This window comes from Echinops telfairi, unplaced genomic scaffold (genome assembly GCF_000313985.2).
Source record: "Echinops telfairi isolate 266 unplaced genomic scaffold, ASM31398v2 ScPeMD7_7475;HRSCAF=8513, whole genome shotgun sequence".
Classification (NCBI taxonomy): Eukaryota; Metazoa; Chordata; class Mammalia; order Afrosoricida; family Tenrecidae; genus Echinops; species Echinops telfairi.
In genome coordinates, this window is record NW_022111379.1 from 25,005,039 (window position 1) to 25,018,273 (window position 13,235).

The window sequence follows — 13,235 nt, forward strand, 5'->3', positions numbered from 1 at the left end:
ATATACAAACACTCCTGGGGTGAGTTACTATGGCAGGGGTCAGACCCAATCCAGGGATACATATGGCAGCCAACTAAAAAGGATGGAGGAAAAAAGAAATAAAGAAGGGCATGGGTAGCGGGGAACAGAGCACTAACCCACCCAAGGGCAGGGTATTGTTTTTATCTCCACAGGAGAGGGAGAGAGGGAACAGACTTCAACCTGGAGCACCAAGATGAGAATATGACATACCAGCATGAAGCAGCAAACCAATAGAGAGGTCTGCTAGTCTAGCCCCAATCCCAACTATGGGGACACCCACTTTCCCCCGGCCCCATCACCAAAGAATGCACCTCAGAGGACAGCACTGAAGTTACAGCTCAGGAAGAGGAAAAGGTCTGCTCAGAACACACAGGAGCAAACTAAGAGGAAAGGGGAGAGAGAGAACGAGAACTGCAACCTGGTCCACCAAGTCCTGAGGACGATATTCCACTTGGAGCAACCAATGAACAGAGAGGACCATAGGGCCGGCCCCAGCATGAGACACAATGTCCCTCACTGACCCATCGCACTATGGGGGACAACACTGGAGACCCATAGCACTATGGGGGACAACACTGGAGACACAGTGTGGGAATTGTGTCCGATCTGACCCCACCACCCTGGGGCAAAACACTAAGGGTGTGCAACAGAGCAGCAGGTGAACAAAGCAATGAAGTCCCAGGGGAATACCAGAATAGACTTTAGGATCAAGATGTGCCACCCCATCAGACTGGACCAGAAAACACGCCTAAAGGTCAACAAAGTATTTATAGGCTTTTCATTTTTTGTCATCATTTTTGTTGTTGTTTTGTTTTGCCCTGTCTTGTTTTTGCTCTTATTATTATCTTTGCATGTCTATCTAGATAAGATAGGTGGGATAAACAATCTGGAGTAGGTAACAATGGTATCAACACTTGGGGTGGGGGTGGGCAGCACTGGAGAGGGTGAGGTGGGGGAAAGGAAGGGTGGAGTAACAAACCCAGGGACAAGGGAACAATGAGTTATCTAAAATCAATGTAAAGGAGGGCATATGATGCCTGGTGGGGCTTGATCAAGGTAATGTAGCTGAGAGGAATTTTTGAAACCCAAATGAAGGCCAAACGTGATAGTGGGACAAGAGGAAAGTAAAAGAAAATAGAGGAAAGAACTAGGAGGCAAAGGACATTTATAGAGGTATAAATAAAGGCATGTATATTTGTAAATATATGTATATCTAATTATAGGGACATAGATCTATGTATATATATTTAAATGTTAAGTATTAAGGGAGCAGATGGACATTGTGTTTCTACACAAGTCCTCATTCAACACAAGAACACTTTGTTCTAATAACCTGGCATTCTATAATGCTCACCTGCCCGACACTATTGCTGAAAACAAAATAAGCTAAATAAGCAAATGTGGTGAAGAAAGCTGATGATGCCCAGCTATCAAAAGATATAGTATCTGGGCTCTTAAAGACTTGAAGATAAACAAGTGGCCATCTAGGTGAGAAGCAACAAAGTCCACGTGGAAGAAGCACAACAGCTTGTGGGATCATGAGATGTCGATGGGATCAGGTATCAGGCATCATCAGAACAAAAAATCATATCGATGTGAATGAAGGGGAGTGCAGAGTGGAGACCCAAAGCCCATCTGTAGACAATTGGACTTCCCCTTACAGAAGGGTCACAAGGAAAAGACAGTCCAGTCAGTGTGCAGTATACCACTGGTGAAATACACAACTTTCCTCTAGTTCTTTATTGCTTCCCCCATCCCATTATCATGACCCCAATTCTATTTTACAAATCTGGCTAGACCAGAGCATGTACTCTGGTACAGATAAGAGCTGGAAACACAGGGCATTCAGGACAGAGAAACTCCTCAGGATCAATAATAAGAGTAGCAATTCCAGGAGAGGAAGGGGAAGGTAGGGGGAGAAAGGGGAAACAATCACAATCATCTACATATAACCCCCTCCCAGAGGGACAGCAATAGAAAAGAGGGTGAAGGGAGACTGCAGTCGGTGTAAGACGTGAAAAATAATAATACTTTATAGATTATCAAGGGTTCACGAGGGAGGGGGGATTGGAGAGGGAGGGGGAAAATGAGGAGCTGATATCAAGGGCTCAAGTAGAAAGCAAATGATTTGAGAATGATGATGGCAACAGATGTACAAATGTGCTTGACCCAATGGATGGATGTATGAATTGTGATAAGAGTTGTACGAGCCCCCAATAAAATGATTTTTTTAAAAGAAAAGGAAAAGGACTCTAAGAAAATTAAGAGTTAATGAAACATTAAGGAATGTATGTAAGATATTTGAAGATTAGCAGTTTAAAATGAAAGGAAATCATATGGATGAGCTACTTTGAACGTCAGGTAATAAATAGTATTTTAATTGTCACAAGATTTAATATTATATTTTTCTATTAAACTAGTAGAAGTGGACATAATTGGAACTTTGAATACATTTTGAAGATAATTTGGGGTCAGAATTATCATAGCTTTTCTGTTTGGGAATCAAGACAAGTATCACTGTTACTTATTTTATTTATTTATTTATTTTGGCAAAACTTATGAAACTTTGCCCAAGAATATTAGGTTAGTATATCATGAACTACTATCCACATTTCAAGTTAATCTGTTTCCTATGTTGAAGGCTATATGAACTGATCTTCTACCATAGGGCCAAAAAAACCAAAACCCAAAACAAACTCCCTGCCATTGAGTTGTTGCCTCTACAGAGCAGGGTCCAACTGCCCCTGTGATGTTCTGAGGCTGTAAGTCCTTATGGGAAAGTCCCATCTTTCTCCCACAGCGCGGCTGATGGTTTTGAACTGTGGACCTAGAGGTTATTCCACACTTGAAACTTTTTAACTTAAAAAATATCCTGTGTTGTGTATGAGTGATATATGAAAGTTTAAAACATGTGGATTTTAAAAAGTCAATTGAAGCCTTAAAGATGTGTATCATGTACCATGTTTAGTCCAACATACAAACATAAATATGAACACAACCTTATTCTCTTTGCATCCCTCCCTCGCCATGCAGACACCTCTAGAATTGTATGCGGGAGATTTAAAGGAACAGACTGCAGAGGTAGAGGGAATCTACAGGACTTTATATTCATTTGCATCGTGCATATGAGAAGTGATTTTCTACTGAATATTGTGATTCATCATAATCATCTACAGATGATTATGATGAATCTACCTACTTATAAAGATTCATTGAATCAGCATGCTGCATGTGCTTTGGTTATTTCAAAATGAATATTTATTTCATTCTAAAATCTCTCTAATGTCAAAATTCAATGGTCTTACCTATTAGAAAATTTCTACATTCTTGCATTTAATTAAAACATATAATTTTCTGTATAGTTAATTACTTAAGGTGTATGAATTAGTTGTACCAATTATTAGTTGTACCAATTATTCTCCCCAAACCATATTCTGCTGAAAACCAAAAAGAATCTATTCCATTATGATTTTGATCATTTGTCCAACAAGAGGTGTAATTCCTTTCTCAGTCATTAATTCAAGTCTGGTTTGGTGTTGGCACTTGATTTCTGTATTAAAATACAGCAGACGTAAAGGTGTGCATGCTCTGAATTTAGAGCTTCAGAGTCCTGTCTCGCTTCCATTCATTCCTTGCTTGTTGTCACAAAGATGTGAGCAAGCCTTGTTTTGGCTGGTGGATGACTGGTAAGAGACCAAGCACAGCTAAGGTCAGGATAAACCAGTAATCACTCATTCACACTGTGGTTGACTGCTTCTACGTGAGGGAACCCTGACCAGAGTACAAAAAATGCATAGCTGAGCTCAGTCTACTTTGCTAAGCTAGAGTTGTGAGCAACATAAGTAGCTGTTTCAAAGTATCAGGTTTAGAGTAGTTTATTATATGGTAGTAACTGATTGGCACCGCCCAAAAATAAATAAATAAAAATTTAAATGATTGCAATAGATGTTTTTGTAAATAAGGCAGTTTTAACTTCAAAATATCTATAAAGTGAATAACAAATAAAACAGCAAATTTTACTAAGTTCAAAACAACAGGCTAAATATGAGAGTTATATTCATTGGGAACTATATGTTTTCTAGTGGCTCAATGGCTAAACATTGCTTCTAATAGAAGGGCAGCGTAAGTCCATGAGCCACTCCAAGAGACAAAGGTGTGGCAGTCTGTCTCTTACAAATATTTAACTCAAAACTCTAATGTTTAGTTTTCTATCTATAGGATCAGGCATTATATTATTTAAAAACTACCTATTTTCTAATTTCTTATTTATATAACTCACTAGTTTTGAATTGATTGTGATTCACAGTGACCCTAAGATATAATATCCATTCAAAACACTTTTACTTCATAGTAGCAATCATTATTGTCCCATTTTATTAAAACCACACCAATAAGCAATTATAATTTATATAAAATGCAGGTCGTGTTTCTTTTTTAAATTTAAATGCCATATAACTCTTGTTAGTGCAAATGAAGAAATTATTTTTTCAGTTTACATAACTGCTATTAATTGGAAGTGGAAAGCACAAATTTTGGAATAAATAGAAGGCTCTAATCATGGGCTCAAACATAGTAACAACCATGAAGCTGGCACAAGGCTGACAGTGCTTTGTCCTGTTCTATACAAGGCTATTATGAGTCGGAGCTGACTTGACGGTGGCTAGCATTCTAGATCTACAGGTCCTGGGTGGCGTAAACAGTTGATGTGTTTGGCCGTTAACTAAAAGTTTGGGGGTTTGAATCCACCCAGAAGCATCTTGGAAGAACAACTTTCTCAAACATGAGCTTTTGAAAATCCTATGAGGCACATTTCTATCGTGATACACATGAGGTTACCATGAATTGGAAACAAGTCGATGACCACAGTTTGTTGTTGTTGTTGTTGTTTGGTTGGTTTTTAAATCCTAGTTCCAACAAACTATATGTTAGTCAATTCATTCTTTCTCCCTAGCATTATCTATGAATGGGAGAAAGATGCATCCTCCCTGCTTGAATCAGAGAGAAAACTATTAAAATTAATTGGGATGGTTTATTTTGAAAGCATAACACATTGTGTAAATGCTAGATTAATATCGTTATCATAGTAGTGACCCACCCTTTCACTCCTGGGTTTTAGAGGTACAGACAGATGAGAGAAATAATTAGTTCCTAGTCACAAATTAATAATTTTATTTTGTGAGCTACTGAAATCACTTTCTCTTTTTTCCTTGAGAATACGTGGGAAGATCGAATGGTGGGTTCTTCAAGCATTTTGCAATCAAGCTTATATTTCACTAATCAATAATGGGCATTTAAAAAGGCAGGCTGTCCTTACCTCTTCTCCTAATTGTTACTTAAAATGAAAAAATGGTTCCGGGTGATTATTTACTGATTAATCTGAATATGTACTGCACTATTTATCACAGTGCCATCACAGACCCATGAGTATATAAATGTAGCAAAGATGATTAATGTATTGTGTCTAGTAAAACAAGAGGAACATAGGGAAAGAGAAAGACAGGTGAGTTGATGTGGTTGTGATGAGACACACACGCAGTGTGTGTCTGAATCCTGAAGTGATAGGATTTTGAAGCACTTTTTCTGAAGTTCATCTTGTAGATGGCATACGACTTACTTTGCTTTTTATTTTTGGTTTATTAATTTACCTGAGAATGATGTGCTGATGGCAACAAGATTTAGAGTTCTATGTTCACCAGGACCATTTTTCTTTGTCATAGAATATGGTTGCATAGTGAGCCCTTAATCCTAACCGTCTGTGATTAGATCATGTGCAGTGGGTACCAAAGGCTGTGTCTTGGAAAAACTAATCACATAAATAGGCTGTAAAGTTTAGGTTTTTCTCTCTGTCTCTCTGATTTGTTCTCTAATGCTCAGTATTCCTTGATTCCTTTAGTAGGGGAAATTTTGAGGTGATGACACAGTAAAAAAAAAACCACTTTAAATTAAAATCATCCCTGGTAGAGGTCACAGACGTTTATTCAAATGTTGCTTAAAAGACTGCCAATAATTCCCCTCAGTAAATAGGTTATTACAAACAGAGAGCACAATTATGAGCATCAATTGTCCTATCAGAGTGGAGAGAAAGTTGAGGGCGGGGAAAGCATCATCCTGACTTTGATTTCAAAGACGGACTTCATAGATGTCACAATTGATGGGTGGAATTGCCCTACTTGAGAGAGCATGTGGATGGACCAAATGAAAGCATTCCCATTAGGAGATCAACAACTCAAGGGGAGTGTGCTTGTGAGGGTGGATGAATCAAGCCTTCTGAGTGCAGGCAGCACAATAGGGACCTTAGCAGCTTCGTACATGATTTATAGTCTAGCACACGTTCTCAACCTTTAAGTCCAATGTATTAAAGTGTGTATTAGGTTACACGGAGTATTTTTACTTTATCTCATGAAGGAAGTGGAGCTGAAGAAAAGAAAACTCAAATCATAAATTGGTCTAAAAGGTTAAATCACCAGCAGAGGATTAAAAGGCAATGAATAAAAGGGTGCTTTAAGGACATTTGGTGTGAGATGACCCAGAACAGATCCTCTTACAATAATCAATTACAGTCAACACCAGATTATTTTTAACAGATAGTATCAGCAATCACAGTTGCTACAGAATTCAATCATTTCAGCAGAAACACTCCCAGAAATGAAATGGGTGCTGATTATGATTGGCATGTGAATAGAATTTTTTTCTACCTATCATGTTTAAAAGAGTAATTCCACGTCGGACAGGGAAAGATATGACAAAATAACAATTTATAAATTATCAAGGGCTTATGGGGGAGGGGAACGGGGAGGGAGGGGAAAAATGAGGACCTAATGCCAGGGCTTAAGTGGAGAGGAAATGTTTTTTGAGAATGATGAGGGCAATGAATGTACAAATGCACTTTACACAATTGATGTGTGTATGGATTGTGATAAGATTTGTAGGAGACCCTAAAAAATGATTTTTTCTAAAAAGAGTAATTCCAAATGAACAAACAAACAAAACTTTACATTTTTTCAAATTTTTCATAGCTGGACTCTACCTATCATTTCCTATGGCAGTTCTAATAGCAGTGAACGAGAATAAAATTTGAGTTTCCCTATTGTATTTGACGAGTAATCGCATGAGTCCCATCACCAAAGTGTAGCTAACAACATTTTGCAGGGGAAAAAATATGAAGTATATGTCATTTTGCTTGTGGCAAGGTCTCAATATGAAATAAAAATTAATCTCATGTATTCTGCAATTGAATTAACATAACCGCTTGAAACTATAATTATGCCTGTGAAAGAAATAAGCTTTTTACATTCTCATCTTGTGATGTTTGGGCAATATTTTATTCAAGTCCATGCTACAACTTTATGTAAGGTGGATAGGCTGCCACTGATTCTCAAAACCTGAATGATTGAGATAAACTCAAAAGAATGAATCATCTTTGCGTACAATCTCAAAAGGATTGTTGATATATAAGGGCAAGTGAAAAAGTATGGCTATTAGAGTTCTAGTTCATATATGCATGGTGTATTTTACAAAATGTACTTATATGTCTCTGTAATTGGTAAATGACTACAGAGAAGTTGTGTTAGGCCGAGTTTTCTAGAGAAACAAACCCAGGGTTGCTCATATGTGCACAAGGGGTACCCAAAAAAAACCTGGATTTTTTTTCAAAGCTATGTATGTATGTATTTATTTGTTTATTTTTTGAAAACCACCTTATCATCTTCAAAGTAGTCTCCATTACACTTAATACATTTGTTAGATCTGTGATTCCATTCTTGGAAACATTTTTCAAACTCATTTGTTTGGGTGACTGACAGCACCTCCCTTGTTCTTTCTTCACCTCTTCTGTGTCATCAAATCACTGTCCTTTCCTGTTCTTCTGTGTTCATGGATACGAAAAGAAGTTGTTTAGAGCGAGGTCAGGTAAGGTGTGTGGCGCAGGAGAGGCATGCTGTTCTTGTCAAAAACTGGAGCACTGAGATGGCTGTGTGTGCAGGTACATTGTTGTGGTGGCAAAACCTGTCCCCCGTCTGCCACAAATCAGGCCTTTTCTGTTGCACACTCTTAAACAATCTTTTCAGAACCTCGAAATAGAAGCTTGATTAACAGTCTGAACTTGTGGAATGAACTCCTGATGTACTACAAGTCAACATTTTCATCCGTTCAGGAAGTTGATGGATGTCCAGAATAAGGTTTGTCATCAATCAACATTTTACCTTTTTTGAAAGGAGGAAACCACTCACTCACTTGCGTTTTTTCCATAATGCTGTCCTTGTAAGTCATGTTCAACATCACAACAGTTTCTGTGGCATTTTTCCTGAGCAGGAAACAAAATTTCACAGCCACACACTGTTCTCTTAAATTGGCCAACACACACACACACAAATGAGGTTCCGGTGAAACTGCTTTTATGAAAAAATTCCCTGTGACCAGAGAAAACCTTCCCAGGTGGCAACACTGGGTGCACTCACTCAAAGCTAGTTGCTCGATGCTCACTTAGAGGGAAAATGCCTACAGTGAAAGCCCACTCCACTCAGTGCAATTCCATTTTTTGCGGGGGTAACCCCTCAGATAAGAAAGAGCTATATATCAAGAAGTATTTATATATCAAAAAAAGATATCCCAGCCCAGTCCAGCTCAAGCCCACAAATCTGATGCTAGCCAATAAGTGTCTCTTCAGACTCATGTAACCACATGCAGGTGACGTACAATGGTAAAGCATGAAGTAGAACGATCCTAGACCAGTATGTGTAAAGTACTGTGGATTCAAAGGAAATATGGCAGGTTGGCAGCAGAGTCCCAAAAAACAGGACAGCAAAGGGGAAGCGAGAGAGAGGGAGTTATCCTCCACACGAGATTCTGGTCACTAGAAATCATGTAAATCAATTTTTGGTCCATTTTTTGGCATCTGTGGCAAAGAAGAGTTTGTTGTTTTTAACACTCCCTTCATGGCAGCTATTTTGATTATTAATCTACATCTCCTGTCAACTGTAAAGGCCAAGTTCAAGAATGGGACCTTGACAGGAAGTACTGATACCATTTTTTGTTATTATTTCTACCCAAAATAGGCTGTCGACACGTGACCTAGCCACTCTGGACCCTATAAGAGCGGTAACTAATGCACAAAGAATATTCATGCTGATGCCACCTGATCAACAGAGATAACTACAAAGACACCATCATGTCTCAGAAACACCAGGGAATTTCCATGCATGTGGCAAAACAAGAAAGGGTAGCACAAACAAGTGACCTGTACATAAATCCAGATGATTTCCTGATGAAGCTAGACATTAAGTTTCACCACAAGTTCAGAAAAATGATATTCGGTGATTTCATTGGACAGGGAAAAAGGTTGACAGAAGTACAGGGAAATTCCAGGAATAGCTAGAAGAACTCAGGAAAGAACAATCTAATAATACCAATGAAAAATTAAGGCGATTTCAACCACTTCAACCACGTAGAAATCCAGAAGGCAAGCTCTAAGATATTAGAACTAGATAGCATTCAGAAAGAGCAACACAGTTGAACTGAAGCAATGAATCAGCGAGCTTGATGATAAACCTGTCAATTCCAAACTAACAGCAGAACAATCTATTAAAAAAAAGTAATAATTCCAACAAAAAACAAGAATTCTATGAGACCCTATAAAAAGGGAAAACATATTTGATAAACATACCAGAACAGACAGATGAGAAAGGAAACAAACTGAATAGTACAAGAATGATGGGACAAAAACTTTCCTAACATGTTGACAGAACAGAAAATAATCACTCAGGGAGCCTTTCATTACTATTAAGTCAATGTTCACTCATATTGAACCCTTGTGGGTTTCTGAGACTATAACTGTTCATGGGAGTAAAAAGCCCAGTCTTTCCTCCGCAGAGTGGGAGGTAGTTGTGAATTGCTGACCACGTGGTTACTTTCACCTTAACACAACAGCGTCCTGAGAAAAGGTGGAGAGATTGGAAGACTCATACCTTGCTTGTGGGATTGCAGAATTGTATAGTCATAGAAACTAGTGTGGCAGTCTCTTAAACGAATGTGAATAAGAATACTTATGACAGCAATCTCCCCTCTCGAAACAGACTCCAAAGAAATAAGGACTTAAACACAAACATGTATATGCACACTCATATTTACTGCAGCATATCCAAAACAGCAAAACGATGTAAAAATCAAAATGCCCATTAAGGGATGAATGCGATGGATAAATGAACCCTGGTAAATAAAAACAATGCAATATTATGCATATTTTAAAAACAATGATTAAACTGTCAAACACTTCATGGCACGGCTAAATTCGGAATATATTATGTGCAACAAAGTTAGCCCATCTCATAAAGCCAGATTCTACACGACACCATTACTAGAAGGATAAAAGAGAAAGGAACATTACTTTGACACCAAAAGAGCCAGATTGTGAAGGTGGAGGCTGGGAGGAAGAGGCAGGAAACAAAGAGAGAGAGAACAGGAGGGGAAAAATATATTGTTTCAATTAAAAAAAAAAAATCAAGGAGCCATGTTGGTGTGCTTCATTTGGGGCAGCGTTTGACCCGAGGCATGAAGAGACAGGGAAGAAGGACTAGTGGAAAGTAGCCATGTCTGTTATTGATTGAGAAGAGAGGTGTTACATGGGGCGGTCACTGTCACATCAAAATGTGTGTGCCTGGTTGAATGAAAACCATTCTGTAAACCCATTCAAACAAAGATAAAAAGTTAAACAAAAATATATGAAGATCGTAGGAATGAAAATGTACTTATTTCACGTCTACTCACTCCGAGTCAACTACTTTTCTTCCTTAATATTTACATTTAAAAATTGGCTTACCCTGAAACAGGCTTCCATTGGACACATGGATAGATCCCTCTGGTATTCTAAAAAGTACATTGGTTGGATTGAAAAGATATGAACCTAAACATTAAATCTACATGCTCAGATTGCTGTGGTGGTGGTGGTTAGGTGCCATTGAGTTGAAGAGAACCCGTAGTGGCCCAATGGACAACAGAACTGAACACTTCCTGGGCCAGAGCCACGCTTACCATTGCTCTTATATTTGAGCCTATTTTTGCAGCCACTGTTGTCAATATGTCTTCCTGAGGGCCTTCCTATTTTTTGCTGTCTCTCTCCTTAATCGAGCACGGTGTCCTTCTTCAGGGATAGGTCTCTCCTGACAGTATGTCCGAAGCATGTGAGATGAAATAGGCAGGACCTTATGTTGTAGTTCCATCATTTTGTGTCCACTTGAAGATATGAAAGTGTAGGGGTGGAGTCTAGCCTGTCTCAGGTCACAGGCTGCTTGCTCGTCCTTCTGGCCATGGCCTTCTCCTAAGGAACGACCTGGGAATGTCCTCCCCTCTCTCTGCCTGCACCTATGGCAGCAAGTCATGCTGAGACCTGTGCGAACCCTGTGACGTGGGCACCACCACTGGATCCAGCAACCTGCACCACCCGGCTGGTGCTCTTCCTGCAGTCTGCATTATTGTATGTAGCTGTGTGAGTCTGAATAGAGATTTATGGACTAGTGTTGGAATTATGGACTTGATATGGACTGGGTTAGGATGTTTTCTTGATATATAATTACTTCTTGATATGAAGCTTTCTCTTACACATGTAGAGTGTCAGTACATTTGTTTCTTTAGTCCACCTGTCCTAACACACATAACTTCTCACACTGGATGGTGTCAGAACAAAACCACCAAATGTTCTCATAGATGTCTTATCTGAAAAAAGGGCAAAATGACAGCAGAGTTGTTTAAATGTTGGTGCAGATGGCACGCTCATCTCTTAATAAATACAGCCCTCCTCTGCAGAAAAGTGGAAAGAAACCAAGTCATCATTCTTTCCATTTTTAGCTGCAGAATACCCTGTTCTTGATGTCACCGGGGAATTGGAAGGAATAGTAAAAGAAAAGAAATGTACATATTATGTGCTTATTCATTATACAATAAAGGATCTTTTGAATAACATACATACCACAGTTTGTTCTGAAAAACAAAACAGCCAAAAACCATCACCGAAGTGTTCGTGTTATGATTATTTATACAAAGATGAATTCCTTAGGCAATGACAGCAATTTTTATTATAATAACAACAGCACTCACTGCCGTTGAGGCAATTCTGACTCACTGCACCGCTATAATGTCAATTACTATTAAACCATTTATAAAATTTATGGTATGACCCATAATTTGAACTCTCCATCAATCCAATTTTATAAGGAGTTCTAAATGAGTCACACACAAAAAGTTCACTGTGTAATAACATAGAAGCTAAGAGATTCACAAATTACGTTCATTAGTAGCAAACATAGGCAGTAGAATTTATAAAATAAAAAGCAAAAAAAAAAAAAAAAAAGGGCGGGGGGGAGCCAGGCATAGGAAACTATGAGTAAGCAAAAGCCCGAGACTAATAAAGGCATAGGAATGTGGTATTTGAGAAGTTGAGCATAAACCATGAGTTAGATATAATTGGTAGTAGAAAAAAATAAGCCATGGAAGCAGCAATATAAAATTCTCATTACTGTGAAACAGAGTAAGGAGTTACAGACTTTTGATGTGGAAAGGATATCAAGATATCTTAATTCAAAGAAACTCAGGGTATCATAAACCATGTCCAATTATATCTGACTATATCCAATTATATAGCTTCCTGCTCTTCCTTGGTGATTTTACTTCCTCTCCACATATTTTGCAATAATCCCCATAAATGGAGACAACGTCTCTTTTATTACCAACCTAAAAACATAGCTTGGCACGATGGAACCTTGGCAATGAGAGTCAGGGTTTTTGCCTCTGAATTACACATTGCATTCAAACCAGGTTCAGACATAGCTCTGTAGCTTTATGTGACTCTAATTTGCCATCTTTCACTTAAATTGAAGAACAACCCAATTAAAACCTCAGAATATTTAATAAATCCTAATCGACCCTTTAGACTATGCCCCTTGTCCTTATTTTCTTTATTTCTCTGCAATCTGAGGACTGTGGAGATTGACAGCACCAAACAAAAGGATCTAATTCAGATTCCTTCCTTTCTAAATGGACAATTTAACTCTTCACAGAAAGGTAAAATGTGAACCAAATTTCAATAACATAATTCCTTATGTTTATAATCCATTATATGTTTTTAAACACACACACATACCTATACACCACTTTACTTTATTTATAGCTCACATTCAAAATAAGATGCAAATTTAGGTCCAAAGTCCCAATATGAACCAGCAGGT